Source organism: Taeniopygia guttata, chromosome 7, assembly GCF_048771995.1.
Source record: "Taeniopygia guttata chromosome 7, bTaeGut7.mat, whole genome shotgun sequence".
Taxonomy (NCBI): domain Eukaryota; kingdom Metazoa; phylum Chordata; class Aves; order Passeriformes; family Estrildidae; genus Taeniopygia; species Taeniopygia guttata.
The window spans coordinates 36,643,947-36,662,774 of record NC_133032.1 but is presented as its reverse complement, the minus strand read 5'-3'; the positions used below and the strand labels follow the sequence as shown (position 1 = coordinate 36,662,774).

At 39.3% G+C, this 18,828-nt stretch overlaps 1 long non-coding RNA gene across 1 annotated transcript; it reads left to right on the top strand.

The window, feature by feature from the left end:
- Positions 1–335: 335 nt before the first annotated feature.
- LOC140684506 (uncharacterized) lies at positions 336–16,622 on the top strand. The gene is made up of 4 exons (XR_012056867.1): positions 336–613; positions 844–922; positions 14,568–14,632; positions 16,387–16,622. It is a non-coding gene; the product is annotated as an uncharacterized lncRNA (long non-coding RNA).
- The last annotated feature ends 2,206 nt before the right edge of the window (positions 16,623–18,828 follow it).

Below are 18,828 nucleotides of genomic sequence, written 5' to 3'. Positions count from 1 at the left end.
GGCTTTAATGACTAGTCCCATTAAATAGGTCAATGGGCTGCTTTTATTTCAAGTTTTATATAGACTCATATTCCACTGAATCTTAAACATGGAACACCCAAAGCCTTTCTGGGCAAATTCCTGGAGATAAAGATGCATTTATTTCTCTTTTCCCTTGCCTCCACAGCAGCTGACCTTTCACTGTGATGCAGCTGGGGAAAGATCTGGAAGGTTGGTACCATTCTGGGCCAGCCACGTGCAAAAATAATTCCCAGGGAAGTGCTTGGCTGAGGTTTGGAATCTGTGGGCAGCAGGGAGATGGAAGAAGAGTGGGAGCACCTGCATTCCCTTCCATCACCTTCCCTGACCTTTCCCTTTCCCTCTTTCCCCCTGTGGGCAGGAGAACGGGACGATGGATGAAGTCAACCTGAAGAGTGCAGGGGACTGCCTGGAACAAGGGTGGTGCACAAAAAGGTCATCAGGACATCAGGGACATCACCCAGGGACAAGTGTCCTCTCCTGGGGGACCTGGAGTAGCCCTTTGCAGTACTCAGACCAAAGCAAAGAGAAATATGAAAGGGAAATTGCTTCGTGAAAGGATCAGAAAAACTTTTTACCTGGGAAAAAGAACAAGGTATTTATGGTCTGAGAAAGGGAGAGGTCTGAGAGTGGGGAGAGAGAAAATCCTCTGAACTAATAATTTCTTTGTTGATTGTAAAGAGTGAAAATGTTCTTTAGTTGACTTTGCCTGACGTTAGCTTAGAACAACAATTGATGCTCCAGCATTGTCCACGAGATGTTCCCAGCTCTATTTCTGTGTTTCCTGTTATTCTGTAACCCTACAACATGATTTTCTGTGTGTAGGTGTTTTGGAAACATATCTAGGAAGCTGCTGCCCTTCTGGCCAGAGGTCTCCATGGGATTCCTCCTTCTGAGACATGAGGTTGGTGCCATGGGTTTCTCTGCAGCAGAGCAAGGTTTCTCTTCTTGAAAGTATTTCACACACAAGAGAGAATCAACATTGCTGATGTCTCTAAATGCTCCCAGCCTGCCTGAACTGCTGTACAACAGCCATATTAATCCAGGAAATATCCTATACTGGGAATTATAACTCTTCATCTTCTCCCAAGTCTTTATCAGCACTTGAAATGCATTTTTTTTCATGCAGCCTTTTAGCAAAGCAGCCCATTCTAGCACTGAATTGGCAGCACAAAATAACAAATGTCACTAATGTGTCAGACAGAAACCTGGCAGAAAGGTGCCTGGGAAAAACTGTGGGCTTCATCGGTTGCCACAGGTAGAAACACAGCACTGGTGCAGCAAATTAGGTGATTATTAGCTACTTAAAGATTCAAATTCAGACAGCCCTTCAGACACAATTTAAACCATTATTTTAAGTGCAAACTGAGCTAAAAATAATTGGATTCTCCGCTCATGCCTCCTAATCCTGTACTCAAGGCTTCTAGATGGAGAATGAATCAGCCGATTTGGAGTTGTGAATCCCAGGCTGGAGGTGTTTGTGGAAGCTGAAAGGAGCCCGTGCAGACTTTCCTCCCCAGTCTGGAGACTTTCCTCCCCAGCCCAGTGCCTCAAGCAAGGAGAGATGGATCTTATCATCAGGCTGCAATTTGTAGAGTAATTAGGACTTTGACTGAGACAACCTTTAGCCTGTCAGCAGTTGTGGTTTAGCTCATAGTTAAAATGACAGTGGAAACTCTATTGCAGCTACTCTAAATATATCCATATTTTAACTAGATGAGGTGATATGTGGGTTTGCAGTGATTTGTTTAGATATGCAGGGGAGTGTCAAAGGACTCTTTAAACTGGGACTGAATCCATTGGATTGTCTGAAAGGTGATTTTGATTGCCTTTTCCTCCTCTAGGGCTGGATGGTGATGAGAGCAGCTTTCCTGCAATGGGAAAGCCCCCAAAATACAGCCAAGGAGTGGGTACAAACCTGTCACATGCTCTATTCCACATCAAAAAATGCCTTTTACTCAGATTTAACAAATTAGGCAGGTAGGGCTAATCAAGCAATTAGACCACTGAACAATATTTAATGCTCCAACAAACTGACCTCAAACTACACAAAGGTTGTGCAGCTGAAATCTAAATTCCTTTTATATACATAGATTTTTTTCCTATCCTGCCTACATTTCAGCACACTTTTAAGGAGTTGTCATTATCCTAATTATAATTAAGCCACTTGAAATAAATTCAGAGATAGTAAACAGTGTAAAAATATCTAAATAGGGGAGCTGGTCCATTGATTTTATGGCTAAGTTATCATTTCATGTATAAATGCTACAATTGATAAACAATACCTTTAATTCAGCAGTCAAAATGATGCTATTAACTTGGAAAACAGATGAAAAAAAAATGCTAATGTGAATACCTCTGTTTCTAAGCAGGGTGACAAGAATCACTGCTCCATACGAGCCAATCCAAGGGCAGATTGAACTTTTGGCACACAAATCAGTGGTGGAGAGGAGGAATTTCCTTCTTGTCGGGAACTCTGGGCTGTTCCTCCTGGACCAGGGAGTTTTCTGTTGAAATCACAATATCTAAAGTATTAACACCAGAGGCAATTAATGGGATTTCCAAGAGTGTCTGTGCCCTGGATGCCAGTCGAGTTTCTAGGTGATTTTTAAATGATGTCTAGAACCCATCTGCATCCTTTGGCACCCACAGCCCTTCAAACTGTCGGGTTTAGACGTGTGCCTTGATTTGTGATGGAGCTAGTCTGGAGCAAAACTAATTGTGACTGACAGCACAAAAAGACAGGTGCAGAATTGAAGCACAGGTCTAAAGCTTTGGGCCCGTGGAGCTGATGGATTTTAGTGTATTTTTAATGTTTCACTTTCACTGGCTCCTTAATTAAATAAAAATATTTTACATAGAGCAGCAGAAATCAACTTCTTTGACTGATATGAATCCTGTTTACTCTCCAACTCTGAACTCAGCAGGTTAAGTAATTGGGAGACAGAAAAGTTCCTATATTTCTATTTCCAGCTGGTGGTACACAAAAGGCAGGAAGTTATCTCATTAATGGGGCACCAGCTTTATGCAAATTATAGTAACAAAAAGGCTTCCCTTCATACTTTTCATAAATTACCTAATAAAGTAGGAATAAATGGCCATATTCAAGAGCCTTTGTTGTATTTTTAGCACAAGACTCTTTCTGTTACTGCAAATATGACTAAATGTGCCTTGTTCAAAAGGGGTGTTTATGAAATAAGGCCACTCAAAAGCTTTTATTCCTTAACAGCCTTCAGTTACTTTTATGGCACAAAATTAACATAATTAGTCACAGAGAATAGATGACATAAGCAGCGTGCCATGCACAAAAGGGGAAACCAGTATCTAAGGAAGGTATTTTGAGAGATCAAAAATTTTCAAAGTGCTCAATACTAGAAGGTCCTTTTTATTTGTGCACAGCCTTAAGATACTTTCTTACTCCGTGAAATTCCCATAATGAGATGCAGCAGACAGATGACATTAGCGATGAGCCATTAGAAAGAGGTCAGTTTCCTCTGAAAGATAGTCACTGTTCCTGCTCGTCATTAATTTGCAGCTTCAAAGCAGCGAGCATATGATAGTCTGGCATGTTAAGCAAGTTGCAGTTATCTTTAAATAACCATTTTTTTCCAGTTATTAGAAGCTAAAGTTTTTAAACTTCTGACTGAAAGCAAAATTAAAGCACGCAGCAGTGTAAAAAGGCTACGGAGAGATTAGAAAAAGGAAATCAAATGTGTTTTAGAAATGAAGTTAGCTTTTCCCCAGGGAAAGGCTGTCTTAACTTTTAGTCCGAGAATTTGGGGCTGCATATCGACCTCAGAGACTTGATTGCATGCTGGTAGAGGAGAGAAACTCACTATTTTTAGCTGTTATCTCCTTGTTGGTTAACACGTCCCAATGTAAAGGGCAGAAATGCACGAGCATGGAAATAACATTTACCAGAAACAAAGATACCCGAGGTTCTTGAGCAAGGTGGGGGAAGATAAATGTATCTGCTGTTTTTGATTTGGTGGGAGCTTTGGTTACACCTCTACTTTGGCAGTGAAGTATATTTGGATATTAGGAAAAACTTGGGAGGCTTGGATTGTGTCTTTTCCATGAATCCTTAGGTGCATTGCAACAGCCAGGAGGCAAACTCAACGTTGCTGCAAAAAGTCTTGTCACGTCTCTTCATCGTGTCCCATGTCCTGATGGGCACTAAAAACACCTTCTGTTTGGGTGAACTACCTGACCATGTTGAGGCATAAACCCACTGAATCAAATTCTAATTTACAACAATATTCACAGGGACAATTAATAGTTCCAGTTTCCTCAAACCTGCATTGACTCCATTAACTCTGGCATGACACGAATCCACTGGCAATGCTCTCCTCTATTCAGCATTGTCCAGACAGCAGGACCAATTCTTGGTTTAATAAATCAGCCAGGATTGCTTAAACCAGAATCATTCTGAAGCTTCACCCCTGACAGACTTGGCACTGAGCACGAAGTGAAGGCCAGAGATGAAATGTATTGTTGGTTGCTCGGACTTCAGATCCTCGAGTTTTGTCATTTTCAAGACCTGTGTCTGCCATTATCAATGATTTCTATCAATACCAGTCTAGCAAAAACAATTTTGGAAGGTGGATACAATGGGGATCTAGTGCAGATTAAAACTGAAAGCTACAAGTTAGTCCCTGAGATTCCTGTAGTAAAAGGAAACCAATGGAAAGGAAAGGAATATAGGAAAAGGAGATGCTGGTAATTTCTATACACCACATTCCAGAATGGATTATATCTGCTTTAACTAATAAGAATCTATAGAACAGAATGAGAGAATTATGAATTAGATGTTCTTGTTAAGGTCTATTCAGTTTTAATTAAAACACGAGCAATATATATGTGCATTTGTGCACACAAATTCTGGGTTATATATCACACACACACACACAAACCAATATATAAAATACAGACACCCTTGTTCATTATACCTGAAGTTTTGCTTTAAACACAGAGCTTTATACATTATTTTAAACACATTTTTAACACATGTTAATAATATTCATGCTGGTGCTTTGAAAAATCTGCGAGATGTGGTTAATGAAGAGAAACTGCAGCATAAATTGCATGTAAAATATGCAATCCACAACAACATATTTTTTCTCAAGCTGCAGTTTTTTTACATTAAACATCTTTTAGCTTGTTTAAATTTATTCCCTATTGTTTATAAAGAGCATCATCAGCCACCACTGCTTGAAACAACTACAAGTAGTAAACCAGGCAATCTTCTTACTTTAATAAGATTCTTTGGTTAAAAATAGATTTTAAGTCTATCTCACATTAAAGGGTGTAAATCCTAATGAAATTGCACAAAATGTTTCCATTTTCAAGAGATATTTTCCATACAGTGAAATACTTATTTTTTTATTTTTCCCTGAAATTTCACCAAAGAAAATGGCCAGAAGTTTTTTTGTTTGTTTGTTTTTGGTTTGGGTTTTTTTGTTGTTGTTGTTTGTATTTTTATTCCTTTTGTATTTTACCCAGACTCTTCTTTGATAGAGAAAGCAATTCTAATTCCCTTTCTTTTATTTTTTCCCTTGAAATTCTGATTTTCCATATATTTATCATTCCCACTCTTCTCTTTTAGTCTGTCTCAAATTTGTCCACATCTTTTTTGACCTGGGTATTTCATGACTGTTCATAGCACTATTGGTGGATCAAGTATTATCAAGACCAAGGAATGTAGAAGGATATTCCACATTATTTCTAGTTGTAACCATAGGCCTCCTGAGGTTTTTTGCATCCTTTTTCTATAGTAGCAAAACATTTAAGATTCTGATTTTTGAAACTGTCCTACAGTGCTCTTGCCTTACCAGAACATCCCCAGTTCTGCATTTAACACCTTGGTAATTCCTAACTAACCATAAAAGGTGTATTTTTCCTTCTTTAATGAAATGGGAATTTTAAATATTTTCTCCAATTTGACGTGGCCTGTTGAATTTTAATCCTACAATTTAAATGTTCTGCTGTGTCCAGCTCTGGGGTCCTCAGCACAGAAAAGACATGGATCTGCTGGAGAGGGTTCCAAGGAGGGCCAAGGAGATGATTAGAGGGGTGAAACACCTCTGCTGAGGAAAAGCTGAGAGGATAAATGGGATATTGGGAAGGAATTCTTCCCTTTGAGGGCACAAATCACCCAGAGGAGCTGTGGCTGCAGTGTCCAAGGCTGGACTGGGCTTGGAGCACCCTGGGATGGTGGAAGATGTCCCTGTTGATTGTAAATTACTTTTTAGGCCCCTTCTAGCTGACACCATCTGGGGATTCCATGCACTGGAATTCCACTCTGCTTGGAGAGTGGGTGAGGAGTTTTCAATTGCAGTTTTTACTTTTGGTGTCCAGAAATCTGTTCAATCCTTCTCATCAACAAGAGATGAGACAGTGCTCAGAAATCAATCCAGGCTTTTACAGATTGGCCTACTACAAGGAATTGTTTTCCTTTATTCTTATTGTTTTTATTAACGAAATTTCTGGCGATCCCAACTCTATAATTTATATCAGAATGCTATTGTGGTAAAACCTCCAAAAGCTCACATGAAGACAGGGAACCTGACTCAAACAATTTGGTGAAAATCTAGACACAATATTGAGCGTGACAAGGAATGAGTGGCGACTTAGATTTGTAGATCAACCAGTCAATCATGTTATATTCATATAATGCATCAAGATTTCTGTTCATTTTAACAGGTCTCAATTATTTTAAGATATGGGCCAATAAATGAATACACGTTCATCTCTCAAGGAAGCTGATTTCTTACTGCCACCATGGAAGTCACAGATATGGAAAAATGGGGAAAAATGGCCTTGGATCAGACGTAATCTAAGTATGGATGAGGGGGAGAGTGGAAGGGAGAGGTTGGATGTCACCTGAGGGGTGGCATTGCTAAAGGAACAATGGAAAATAAAGAGGGAGAGGTGTAATACACTGAAAAGCTGGAAAAGGGTGTAAGGACAGGCAGAAAGGGATGGTCAGCACCCAGGGTTTACTCAGGTAACACAGAAAAGGAGAAAGAATCAATCCCATGGGTGAGAATGTCACTGAAAATTTCATTGAATTGACCTGGAAGTTGAAAATATAAATTGATAGAGAAGCATAAGCAACTTTATATCTGTTGGTTTTAGCTCATAAAATTGTTGTTCGTCTCCATGTCTCTATTAACACAAGCCATTGATTTTCCAAATCCATATCAAATTTATGTTTCACCCAAACACCTCAGAGTTGGTGAAAGTACAGCTGCTGAATGAATAATTTCAGATTTTAGTTGAGGCCTATCCAGTGTGAAATCTGACTGTGATTTTGCATTACCTCTTTCAGTGATTCCCTGTTTCAACTTGTGCTTGCTTTTTCCTTTCAGGTGTGAGTTTCACTGCATTAACATTACTCAGAGGAGCAGCAAACTGCACCACCTTCCTTAGCCACAGATTTTTTTGGTTCTGCAAACTGATCTCTTGTTGCATTTACTATTTCACTTGCCCATTTATTTGGAATCTTTAAAATTTCTTGGGACATCCCTGAATCTTGTAGCTATTAGCATAGAACCATGGAATGATTTTGGATGGACGAGAGCTTAAAACTCATGCCATACTAAGCCCCTTCCACTATGCCAGGTTGCTCCACCCTGGCCTTGGACACTTCCAGGGATCCACAGCTTCTCTGGGCACCCTGTGCCAAGGCCTTATCACCTTCATAGGGTGGAATTTCATCCTAATATCCACTCTAAACCTACTCTTTGTCAGTTTGAAGCCATCCCCCCTTTCCTGTCCATCCAGCCCATCGTAAATTGTCTCTCCCCACCTTTCTTGCAGGCTCCCTTCAGGTCCTGGCAGGCTACAGTGAGGGCGCCCCAAAGATTCTCTTTCCCAGGCTGAACAATCCCAATTTTACCAGCCTTTTTCCCAGCACAGCTGCTCCATCCCTCTGCTCATCCTGGTGCCTTCTCTGGATGTTCCAGCAGCTCCAGGTCCTTCCTGTACTGGGGAAGCCCAGAGCTGGATTACTGCTCAGCTCCACATCCAGCAAGGCAATTTGCTGCCTTCCAGAGATGGAGATACAGCTGATTTTAAGGTTTGAAGCCAGAGCTTAGGCTCTACACCTCTCTCAGGATCATATTTGAGCTGTTTTTGCCCTTTTTTACTATAGTTTGTGTTATGGAGTAACACTGTCATCTTCCAAATTATTGCTTTGTGAAGGAAAGAAACTTAGTCTTATTTTTTCGTCTCAATTAAGGAAGGGAATGAGTGTTCAAAGCCACAATTCATAAATAGGTGGAAAACATTGTTCCTAAGTGTCCCAACTTTGGGCTTTAGCTTTGAGAATGTTTATATTTTAATGGGCCTTGGTATCAACCACAACCTGAGCAGGTCAGAATTCCACAATTCCACTCACGGTGGAGTTTGGTGCTAAGGCAGAAAACAAAAGAATTGGAAGAAGAATCCTATTAATTCCGGCTGCTCTAATGCAAAACCGGGTTTCATTTTTAGACTTCTATTTTCTACTTTAATTATATAAATCTGAACATACTTTTGAGATTATGAAATAAGAGCCGGGAAGCCAGTTATTTTTCATCATTTATTTTTAAAGCAAATTTATCTTTGAATTGTCATCTGTTAAAATTCCTGAGAAGCAGACCACAAATGAGTACAATATGAACATGATTTTCCATGCCAGCCCAATTCGAGTAAAAGATGTAAAGATTTTTTTTTTTTTTTTCCCCTTTGAACACTTCAGCTGGACACAAAGTGTGACCAGTTCCACCTCAGCAAGCCTTGGGTCCCTTTCCAAGTTTACAGTGTGTATGTGCACACTTGCACATGTACATGCAAATAATACCAAACTAAGCCATGTATTGGCAACATAAACTCAATTAAATCTTCAGTTTAATGGATTCTGAAACCTTGAAATGCTCCGCAAAGGGAACAGCAATGGGAACACAGGAAAGAGCTCAGAAATGCTGTCTTGGAAATCACACAGAGGAGGATGTTAAGTGCTTCCTTTCATTTGTGGTAATGGTCTAACATGAAATGTCTTGATAAGAAAACTAGAAATTCTGTTTCATATTTTGGATTTCTAAGAATTTTGCATTTCTGGTAATTTCTGAGTACTTTGCTTTGTGTCTACAGGATCCTATTCTGTCTGAAAGCCCTCCAAGCTCTTTTTATTTTTTTAATTCTCTCAAGTTCAGGTCATCAACATGTCTCGTATCAAGTCCTGATTGTCCTATGTGGACAAGTCCTTTCTTCTGAAGGTGCTGAAAACTGAAAAGCTGGGAAATTCCGTCCTCAAAATTGGTTCCTTGACTAGAAACCTGATGGACACTTTGATTAAGAATGGAAATGTTTGTTCTCACTTGTTGTTCACTTTATTCTGCTGAAGAGCTTTGGAATCACCTCTTTTAGCCAAGGTTTATCATGTCCAGGCTTTGGTTATGAACACAACCATGAGGCTCTTTTCCTACACAGATTGTCAATAATATCTTTGTAAAATATCTATTTTTAATAATCCTTTTTGCATTAATAAGGCAAACCTACAAGTATCTCACCTGGCCAAGGATACTCAAATGCAAGTTCAGTTATCCTGGAATTTTCTTGGCCCAGGCAAAAGGTTTCCTCATTTTTGGATTTGTTTTAACCTAATTCTGTGCAATAATATGATCTTTCTAGTCAAGTGTGTCTTCTCCAAGGATACTTTACTTCTTTTTAGGCCATTTAAAATGCCTTTTCTTTCCCTCTGAGAGAGAAAGAATGATTGTAACTATAAAGTATAGCCTCGTTCTTCCTTTGTAACTTGCAAATTTGGCATCTAAACTGTGCCAAAAATGATTGCTTTTGGGGGCTTTGGTGAAGGATTCTGACTGTGATATAAAGAGGAAGGAATATAAGTAAAACAAACATTTATCACTCTACAATTTGCATACCATGTTTAGCTCAGCTATGATTTAAACCAGCACATAAAGCCCCAAAATTGGTCTTTGAACTGCAAAGCTGAGCTTAACTGCAGCAATGCTGTAAGCATTGCTAGGATATATTGGAACAAAAGGACTTAACATTCATTCTTGGCTTCTTTTTCAAATTTATTAACTTCTTGGTGTATTTTTGCATGAACTCTGATGGACTGAGCCATCCATATCTATCTCCAAAGGTTTACAGCGCCAGCTGAATGCTTTGAAAAGGTTTCAGTGTTTATTTAGTTGCTTTTATTGGGCTTTGGATTCTCTGCTGCTGAGTATCTTCCCTTGAAGCCAGAATCCACATTTTCAGGTCTCCATCTAACCAACCTTTTGGGACAAAGTAAAGTTCCTGAAAGCTTAAGCCCAATAAACTGCAGCACAATTATGAATTGAACAGGGAAAGGAAATTGGAAGGAGCAACTGAAGATATTTTACTCTTATGAATTAGTACACAAATACAGATTTATAGCCTGCATGTGTGTTTTGTTTTGGCTGATGGCTGTAACTAAGGACACCTGTAAGCCAGGGGAAAAGGGAGAGAATGAAAACTAAAGGGAGGGGAAATGAAATGATATGCAGCATTTCAGAGCTGATTTGGAGTCTGTTATGTGAACCTTAAAAATTTGTTTTTCTTCTCCTGGAAAACCTGTATCGTTTAGCTGGTGTGCCTTAGTGTAAAGTATGAAATATAATGATTTTTTTAAAAGATTCTTACAGCATTTCCAAAGGAAATGTTGAGCTAAGTGCAGAATTTGTGGGATCAGTTAGCTTATAAATAATGATCCTTTATGCTGGCATTGGGAAATCCACGTTCCCACAGCTAGTTCAATAAAGCAATTAATATCAATGAATGCTGAAGAAAGCAAATCTCCATTCACTTTTGTCTGGATTAGTTAACATAAGAAAAATCCCATCCCTCTCCTGGAGTATTTAACCTTCTCCTAGGAAGACATGCTAATGAAAGGTAAATAAAATGTGCTGCTTGACATGTATTTGCCATTCCTCCCCGTTCCTCATGTCACACACTTTCCCTCTTACAAGACAATCCACATTTTTTCCCTCTGGAAGTCTTCACTGCGGTTATTCTGTTTCATGCATCCCTCTGTGCCAAACCTGTCTTGTCATCCTCCCTCGGCGTTCCTGCTGGTGTTTCTAGGCTATTCCTGCTCAGCTGAATCTCATTAAAGAGGGACTTCACCTCCAGAACTCACAGATAATGTGTCTCGAGCACACACAGAGCTGAAATCCGCCACGTAGAGAATTCCTGGTTTACTTGGCGCCGCATTCAATCCAGGGGCAAGTGCTTCTCCTCATTCAGGGCATATTTCTGTAGCCCACGTTAAAATCTCCACTAAAGGAGGAGCAAGGTCTGTCGAGGGAATGGGTGTGGTTTCACTGACCTCATCCCACAGCCACGAATTTGTGCGTTCGGGCTTTGGAGATCAAAATTTTTGATAAAAAATAGTCGTAAAACCGCCCTGAACTTTCCCTGCGTTTGGCTCCGTTATCTGAGATTTCACACACAAGCAGTAAAAAAATGAAAAGAAAAAAGAGCTTAAAAGATTTTTATCTCAGAGCAGCCAAGAAGTGTGGTAATAAGGTAAAGGTTGAGAAGCATTGTTGGCATAAGAAATCCCCTCCTTCCCCTGGATTTATAACACACACAGTTTAGTAAGGACTGGCGCTGCTGAGCATTTTCTGACAGTGTTGGGATAATATATTGCAAAAGGCAAAGTGGCCAAGTCTCACACCTGAGGAGCAAGACACACTTCATCCTGCCCATGGAGAAACCTAAATCAAACCTCAACGTTACTACAATGCAATTACTCCTCTCCTAGGAGCTCCAACTGCTCAGGCTTGATGTGTAAAACTTGTGATTTTGCTATAATGGAAGAGTTTATTAACCCCTTAAGTATTTGTATGGCCTCTGCTTTTGGAGGGCTAGGCTTTTAAAGTTTACTAGATGTGTTTCAAAGGGAAGCAATAGAGTGTGATGCCATGGGTGTGAGGCCAAAGCAGCTTTCCAATGGAGTTTAATTTTTTGAAAAGTAAATAAAACAATATGTGGAGCTGTGGATTGCTTTTCCCGTCACCAGTGAGTGCTGTGAGACCTCCATCACTTCAATAAGGAATTTTGTTAATGAGGAAACAGACTTTCCACATTTTGGAGATTCTGTGGAAGGCTGGTGTTGCTCTTTTGCAGAATCACAGAATGATTAGGGTCGGGAAAGACCTTCAAGATCATCAAGTTCAAGCTGTGACAAATCCCCACCAGAGTAATGAGTGCCATGTCCTTGAAGACCTCCAGGGATGGGAACTCCACCACATTTTCCATTTTGCATTCCTCTTTCCATATGTGAAACTCCGCATCTTGCCACAATCACTTCTCCTTTCTCCTTGCTGTTATTAATAAAAACCCCCTACTTTTATAAAAAATCCTATACTAAAGATACACAAATAGAAGGAAGATTTTGGTGTGAGATGTGGCAGAGTCTCACAAGAAAGGAGCGTGGAGTATGAGCATATAATGCTGCTGCTTTTGCATGCTGCCTTTTTCTTCACATGTACTCTTTCAAGAGATCATATTTCACACCACACATATTCCAGAATCTCTCTCTCTAGTTCTTATCATGACTTTAATAGCTCATTTCCATTCCATACTCTGTGTTGTGTTACTTTTCTCATGTACCCTGTTTGATACCTCCAGTGAAAGCAGAAGAGAAAAAACAGAGACACTGAGTTCAAGCCTCGTGTTCCATTTATTATTATGACTGTGGGAAGTTTAACTCCAAAAAGAAAATTTTATCAAGAGATAAGAAATAGAAGCAGACATAATAAGACAAGAGTTAAAGTGAAAAACTGATAACTGCTGTTGTAGTTTTGGGGTATCATTTTATTCTTCTATTTTTTTATAAAATTGGTGGAGTTTTTTGTTTGTTTGATTTTTTGGTGTGTTTTTTTTGGTTTGTTTTTTTACAATATTAGTATTGCAGAATAGGAGACACAAGATTCAAACCCCCACAATATTTGCTTCTGATTTGGTCAAACCCAATAAAAATTTCAGTCTGTCATCATGAGTAGGAATATTTCATTTCATATCAGTTGACAGTCTGATGGGCTGGCTTATGGTGATCCTTTTACAGACTTGTAGATGAAGTTCCTCAGCCTTCCCTTTCCTGGTAAAAAACTAAAATTTGATGTTGGGTTATAACTTTTTATGATGATCAGCCCAGCAGAGTTATTTCATCGTAGAATGGAGGTTCTGTTATTTTAGGGCAACTTAGTGCTGTCTGGCACAGGAAAAAGCTGGGTCATGAAACTGCCATCAGATTTTCAACGATTTTCTCCTGAATGCTCCAGGGAGATGTTTAACGTGGCCCCTCCTTTCCTGCTGCACAGAGAATTAAACACATTCTTCTCTCATGGACACGGACACGGTGTGTCCTCTCTGGCATGGCACCCATCTTAGGCAACTCTGCGTGGTCTCCAAGAGCTCAGCTCAGGTATCTTTTAGGAACAGGCTGATTATTTGCATCTTTTGAGCCATATCTGACAGCACTGATGATTTAGGGCATGCAAAAATGCTCCAAGTGCTGGAAAAGTCTTGAGGCTCTCCTTTGGCAAACTGGGAGTAACCTCCTTAATGCTGCACAGGACAGTGAAGGGTATGAATGTAGCTCAGTTTGCCAACTCTTGTCTTGGGACATGTCTCAGAAAAGATTCTTATTTCTTTTAGCCAGCAGGCATTTGCATTTCCAACCCTGCTGGAAATCAGGGAACAGGTTTGGCTGGAGTGCAGACAGAAACAAACACCATGTACCATTTTCTCCTTGCCCTGTGACAGCTCTGGTGAAAACTGCAGCTCCTGCCTTATGGAACGAGTTCAATCTCGAGCAGAAAAGAACAAGGAAAAAATAAACTCTTAAAATTGCTGTAAAGTACTGTAAAGAAAGTATCCTGCTGCACTAAACATATTTTTTAAAGATTCATTTATGCTGATTTCAGATAAAAATGTGCCAGTAGAAGTAAAATAACCTCCTGCAGATAATACAGGTAGCCACAAACTTTGGCTGTCCTCTAATTCCCAAACACTTATCCCCACATACACTTCCTGTTCCCTGACTCTCATCAGCTGGAAAAGTCATTATCTGAAGGGAGAGCTTTGCATCTGTCAGCTGGGAATGTGATTACTTAAATTGATAGCAATAGCAGTTGTTTTAGTTTGAAATGGCCATTTCAAACATTCTTTTTTTTTTTTTTATTTTTTTTTTTTATTTGCAGGCTGGGGGTGAAGTTGTTATTATTATTTGGTCAGTCTATTTTGAGAACATCAAGGAATTAAACAACATGAACATCTCAGCTTCTTGCTGACACTCAGATGTACAAGCTTTGGTGGTAAACTGGCCCGGACAAAATAGATGGGAATGACTTTTGGAGAGCATTTTCTTTGAATTTGAAAACTTTGGTTATTTTTCTTTGAATTTGAACAACCACACCAATAACAGAGAGTGGTTTGTTTGCTGCCCTTTCCTTCATGCCTCCTCTTTAAATTGTCTCTTCTCCACCATTTTTTACCCTGACATATAGGTGGGAATCAAATACCATCCTGGGGACCCTCTCCTTGTCCTTTAAATACCTCAGAGTCAAAACTGGTAAGAACTGGGAGCACCCTAATTAAGTTTAGTTGATTGCAAATTGATGTTTCCTTACAGGAATTGAAGCCACCTCCCCCCTCCCACGCCCAAATCATCTTTTCAGTTCTGTGAATTGCCTTTAATTGCTACGAAGGACATCATAAATATCTGGTTCTTCCAAAAAGTTATTGGAAGTCTCAAAGTCTCCAAGTTTTCTTTAAAAATGTAGGCCAGCTCCAAAATGCTCAAAAGTGTGACTTCATTGAATGCTCTTAACATCCATATTTAGTTCCCAAATAAGTAGCCTAATTTTCTGTAACACTGTGCAATCAGTAAGTCTCATTGACCTCACTGAGTGTCTGCCTTCTCAGCAATTCCAAAAAAGAAAGCAATTTATTTAGAAGTCAAATATACTCAGAGAGTCTTCACTTGTTCATGTTTTCTAAAGAATGTATTTTTTAAAAATGTATTGAACTTTCTGTGTTCATGTGTTCTTTGAGGGGCAGATATAGGATGATTACTTTTTATGTGTTTATCTTCAGACACTTCTATATTATTTTATTCTAAAAGGGTATTAATCTTTTATTAGATTTGAATAACATGAGAAGATTGAGATGTCTTTGGCTGTGTTGGAAAAAAAACAGTTGTGTCCTCTATCCTGTTGTGGATTTGGCTTGGAAAATGCTTCATGTGGAAATTTCCACCCTCTTATTTCATATAGTTTGAGAATTCAAATGATGGAGCAACCTGGCTTTGGACTCTAATGTCTGAATGTCTGATCCTTTGAGTTTTGTTATTTTGTCTCTTATCTCCCATATTTTTATAACCTGAATAACTTGGTGTCAGTTCATTATTGAATGAGCCATTTATTATCCTGAGACCTGCTATACAAACACAGTTAACAATCCTGTTATTTATCCTGTGAAATCTCACAAACTGTTATGAGTATTTTATTAAACATGAGGCATCTCAATAAATCTCATGATGGATCTAATTCGCAACAAAAAATGAACCATGCAAAGTTCAGAATATATTCCTGTAATACTTTTTCCAGACAGGAGACCTGAATTTTAACTCCTCCTGGCAATCAGAGGGTGACAGAGTTATCTGGTATTTAAACTTGTGTGCTGGGGTCTTTTGTTTCACTAATACTTGTCAAACTTCACACTTAATGAGTCTTGCCTCCCTCCTGTATTTCTTGTTAAAGGTCTGTTTAAAGTATTTTTTTCCATTAGAACCACGGTGAATTTTCATTATAACAATAAAGAAATGCTTTTCAAAAGTGAACTGCCCAGGCTCGGAGCCAGCCCTGGTGGACCTCATGAAAATGATGGTGCAGACTGGAAGGCTGTCTGCCCTGGTGCTCATTTTACATTTCCAGTGTCTTCTTCTGTCTCCTTTCACACATCTCTCCAAGTTTCAACTGTTTCACTAGGAAAAACATTCAACAGCTTTAACGTACACTGAACCAACCACTTCCATTCTGGTTGATTTTTATTTTATGGTCTCTAGAAGATTGTATACAATTACCCATAAAATGCTAAGATATCTCTTTAGTTTTTTCTCTGATTGTTTCATTTTTACTGCAAGTATTTTTATGACAACGGGAATGGACAATTCTGATATGCTGCTGTAAATTTCCCTAATGAGTGTCCTGTTCTACAGCCGTTCATCTTTCCCATATTTTCCCCTCATCCAAAGTATGAGTGATGAGGGGAAAATACCTGGTGATACCAAGCCAGGACACTTACATATTTGTCCTCTTTGCACAGATGATTTCCTTGAGTCAGAGCTGGAAGATCTGGGGAACGTGGAATGTGGAAACATAAAGCACCTGCTTATTTTACACCTAGAATTTGCTGCAGAAACCAGTTTGTCAATCCCTCTTGCATGTGCTGCTTGTAAAATCTCTTTGTATGTTTGTTATTACTATTAAAATTCATAGTTTTGTGTTGTGGAAGAATAACTTTTGGGCAAGGAGTTGGGGGTGGTGTGAGGAGCTCTTTTTTATAAAACATGGTCTAGGGTGAAATTAAGTCAGGTGAGACAACATCACATCTGAGAGGCATTTATTGGGAAGGAAAAGGGAGCTGCCCTACTAATGAGGAAGAGTAGAGAAGACAGAGATAGAGGAAGGAAAATGCAGAAGGACACAGGAGGCTCAGAGGGCAGCAGTGTCCAGCCCTGCACCTGGCCAGAGGGAGAGCGAGGAGTGGCAGTAGAGAAAGGACAAGACCTAAACTTTCTGGAAGATAAACTGAACAGGGATAGCAGGCTGGACTGGGGATTAATTTAAAGGCTATTGTGATGCCCACATACAGCTACTTTAAACTGAGGGACAGAAAGCAAACAGCCTTTCCCACCTTGACAGTTTTGACAAGTGGTAACATGGAAAAATGGACAAAAAAATGTTTATTTTTCATATACATATAGACTTCAAAACTTTACCTTTTTTCTGTATGACTTAAACCCACATATAATGGCTGATCTCTGCAATTTGTGAGCCTCTGCTGTAGTTCAGGACTGCAGACATGCTCAGGGAGGGCAGGGCCAGGAATTTTGATGGACATGGCATGGAAGGGTTGGCAAACCCTGTGTAATGAAGTGATTACAGCATCTCGTACATCTTCTGATTAATAAGACAAAATTCAGTCTCCCAAACGAAAATCAGTCCTGACCAGAGAAGAAAGCTGCATGAGTGTGTTCTTTCTATCAGTTCAAATAGAAACTGCCCTGTGATCACTGTGAGTTTGCAGAAGATAACTCCTGTTCCATGTGGCATCGCTGCTCTTGGCATCTCACCACGAAATGCAATCCTGGACTCAGGCCAGATTAAACAGCTGAGTAGCTCTGCCTTTAGATCCAGAGGCACAGGAGAGCAGGAAAATAATTCTCCAATGTCAAAATCTATTTTCTTACTTTTAGCAGTAGCTAACATTTTGTGATATATATACACAAGCCCACATAATGAAACTGTTTTATGAGGCTACAAGGACATATGTGGGAAAAAAAATATGGTGTATTTTAAAAATTTGTAGCAATGGAGATTATTCATACTTTATTGGTGTTGGAAGTTAATGTTTGTGATCTTTGTTGCTGTTATGCTGTGCAAAATGAGCATTGGTGTAATTTAAGTAACCATGGATCAGAGACATCAACTGACTCCCAGAATTTCTGATTTTTATCATCTCTAGTTCTACCACAAAAAGGCTGTGGGGTTTGAGAGTTTGTTCTGGGTTTTGGGGAGGTACTTTGAAACACTTCTTGCCTTGATGTTCTGAGGCAGGTTCAGGAGATTAAGGGACTTGGTAAAGCCACCAGTGCAATGATTTGCCAACAAATTTTCCAGAGCCTTCATTTTGCAGCGATTGTCACCCCACAGAAAGTACACTTTTAAAAAATCCAAATTAGTTGAGAATCAAGTTGAGGTTTTTTTATTGAATCAGGCTATAGCTTCAGAACTTTTCACACTTCCCTTAGTTTTTGGGTTTCCTTTGGAGTAGCAGATATTGCTCAGGTGCAACAAGGTTGCCATCCAATGGACCAGGGACATGTGGAGATACAAAACTTTGAATTTTATTTCCCACCTTGTTTTTTGGGGTGAACTGAAGCTGTACCCATGAAGTTCATTTACTACAAAACTTTGAAGGTTGTTTCCTACCTCATTTTCTGGGGTGAGCTGAAGATGTACCCATGAGCTGCATCTGAACGTTCAGAAGGTATGAGTTTCCCATGGCTGGGAAAACCTGTAGCCACAGGAATATCTGAGCTAAATTCTCAATGACAAATCAAATGGAGAGAAATGTTGTCTGGTGTGCTAAAATACTACAGGCATCCAGTAATGCCTGGTAAGTCATGCACTGCATTAAAACCCTACCAAAAAAAAAAAAAATATCAAGACAGATATAAAATAATTGGGAGGTTCTCTTTCTTCCTGTGAAGATCATCAGTATACAGTAAGTTTCTTAAAGACCAGTGTTTAAATTATTAAGGCTGCCAGTTTAATGAAAAAGTAACAGCTCAATTCAATAATTCATGATAACAATTTGAGGCAAAGCACACAAAATATTTTTAGCGTGTGTCTCAAGAACAGTTAGACACAGGATCAAAATATGCAATGTTACACACAGTATGTTCTTATCTGTTAGGTCTGGTAGAGGGAATAAACATTTTTTCCTGATGAGAAAATCAAAGTTTTGTGCCATTTCAGTGAA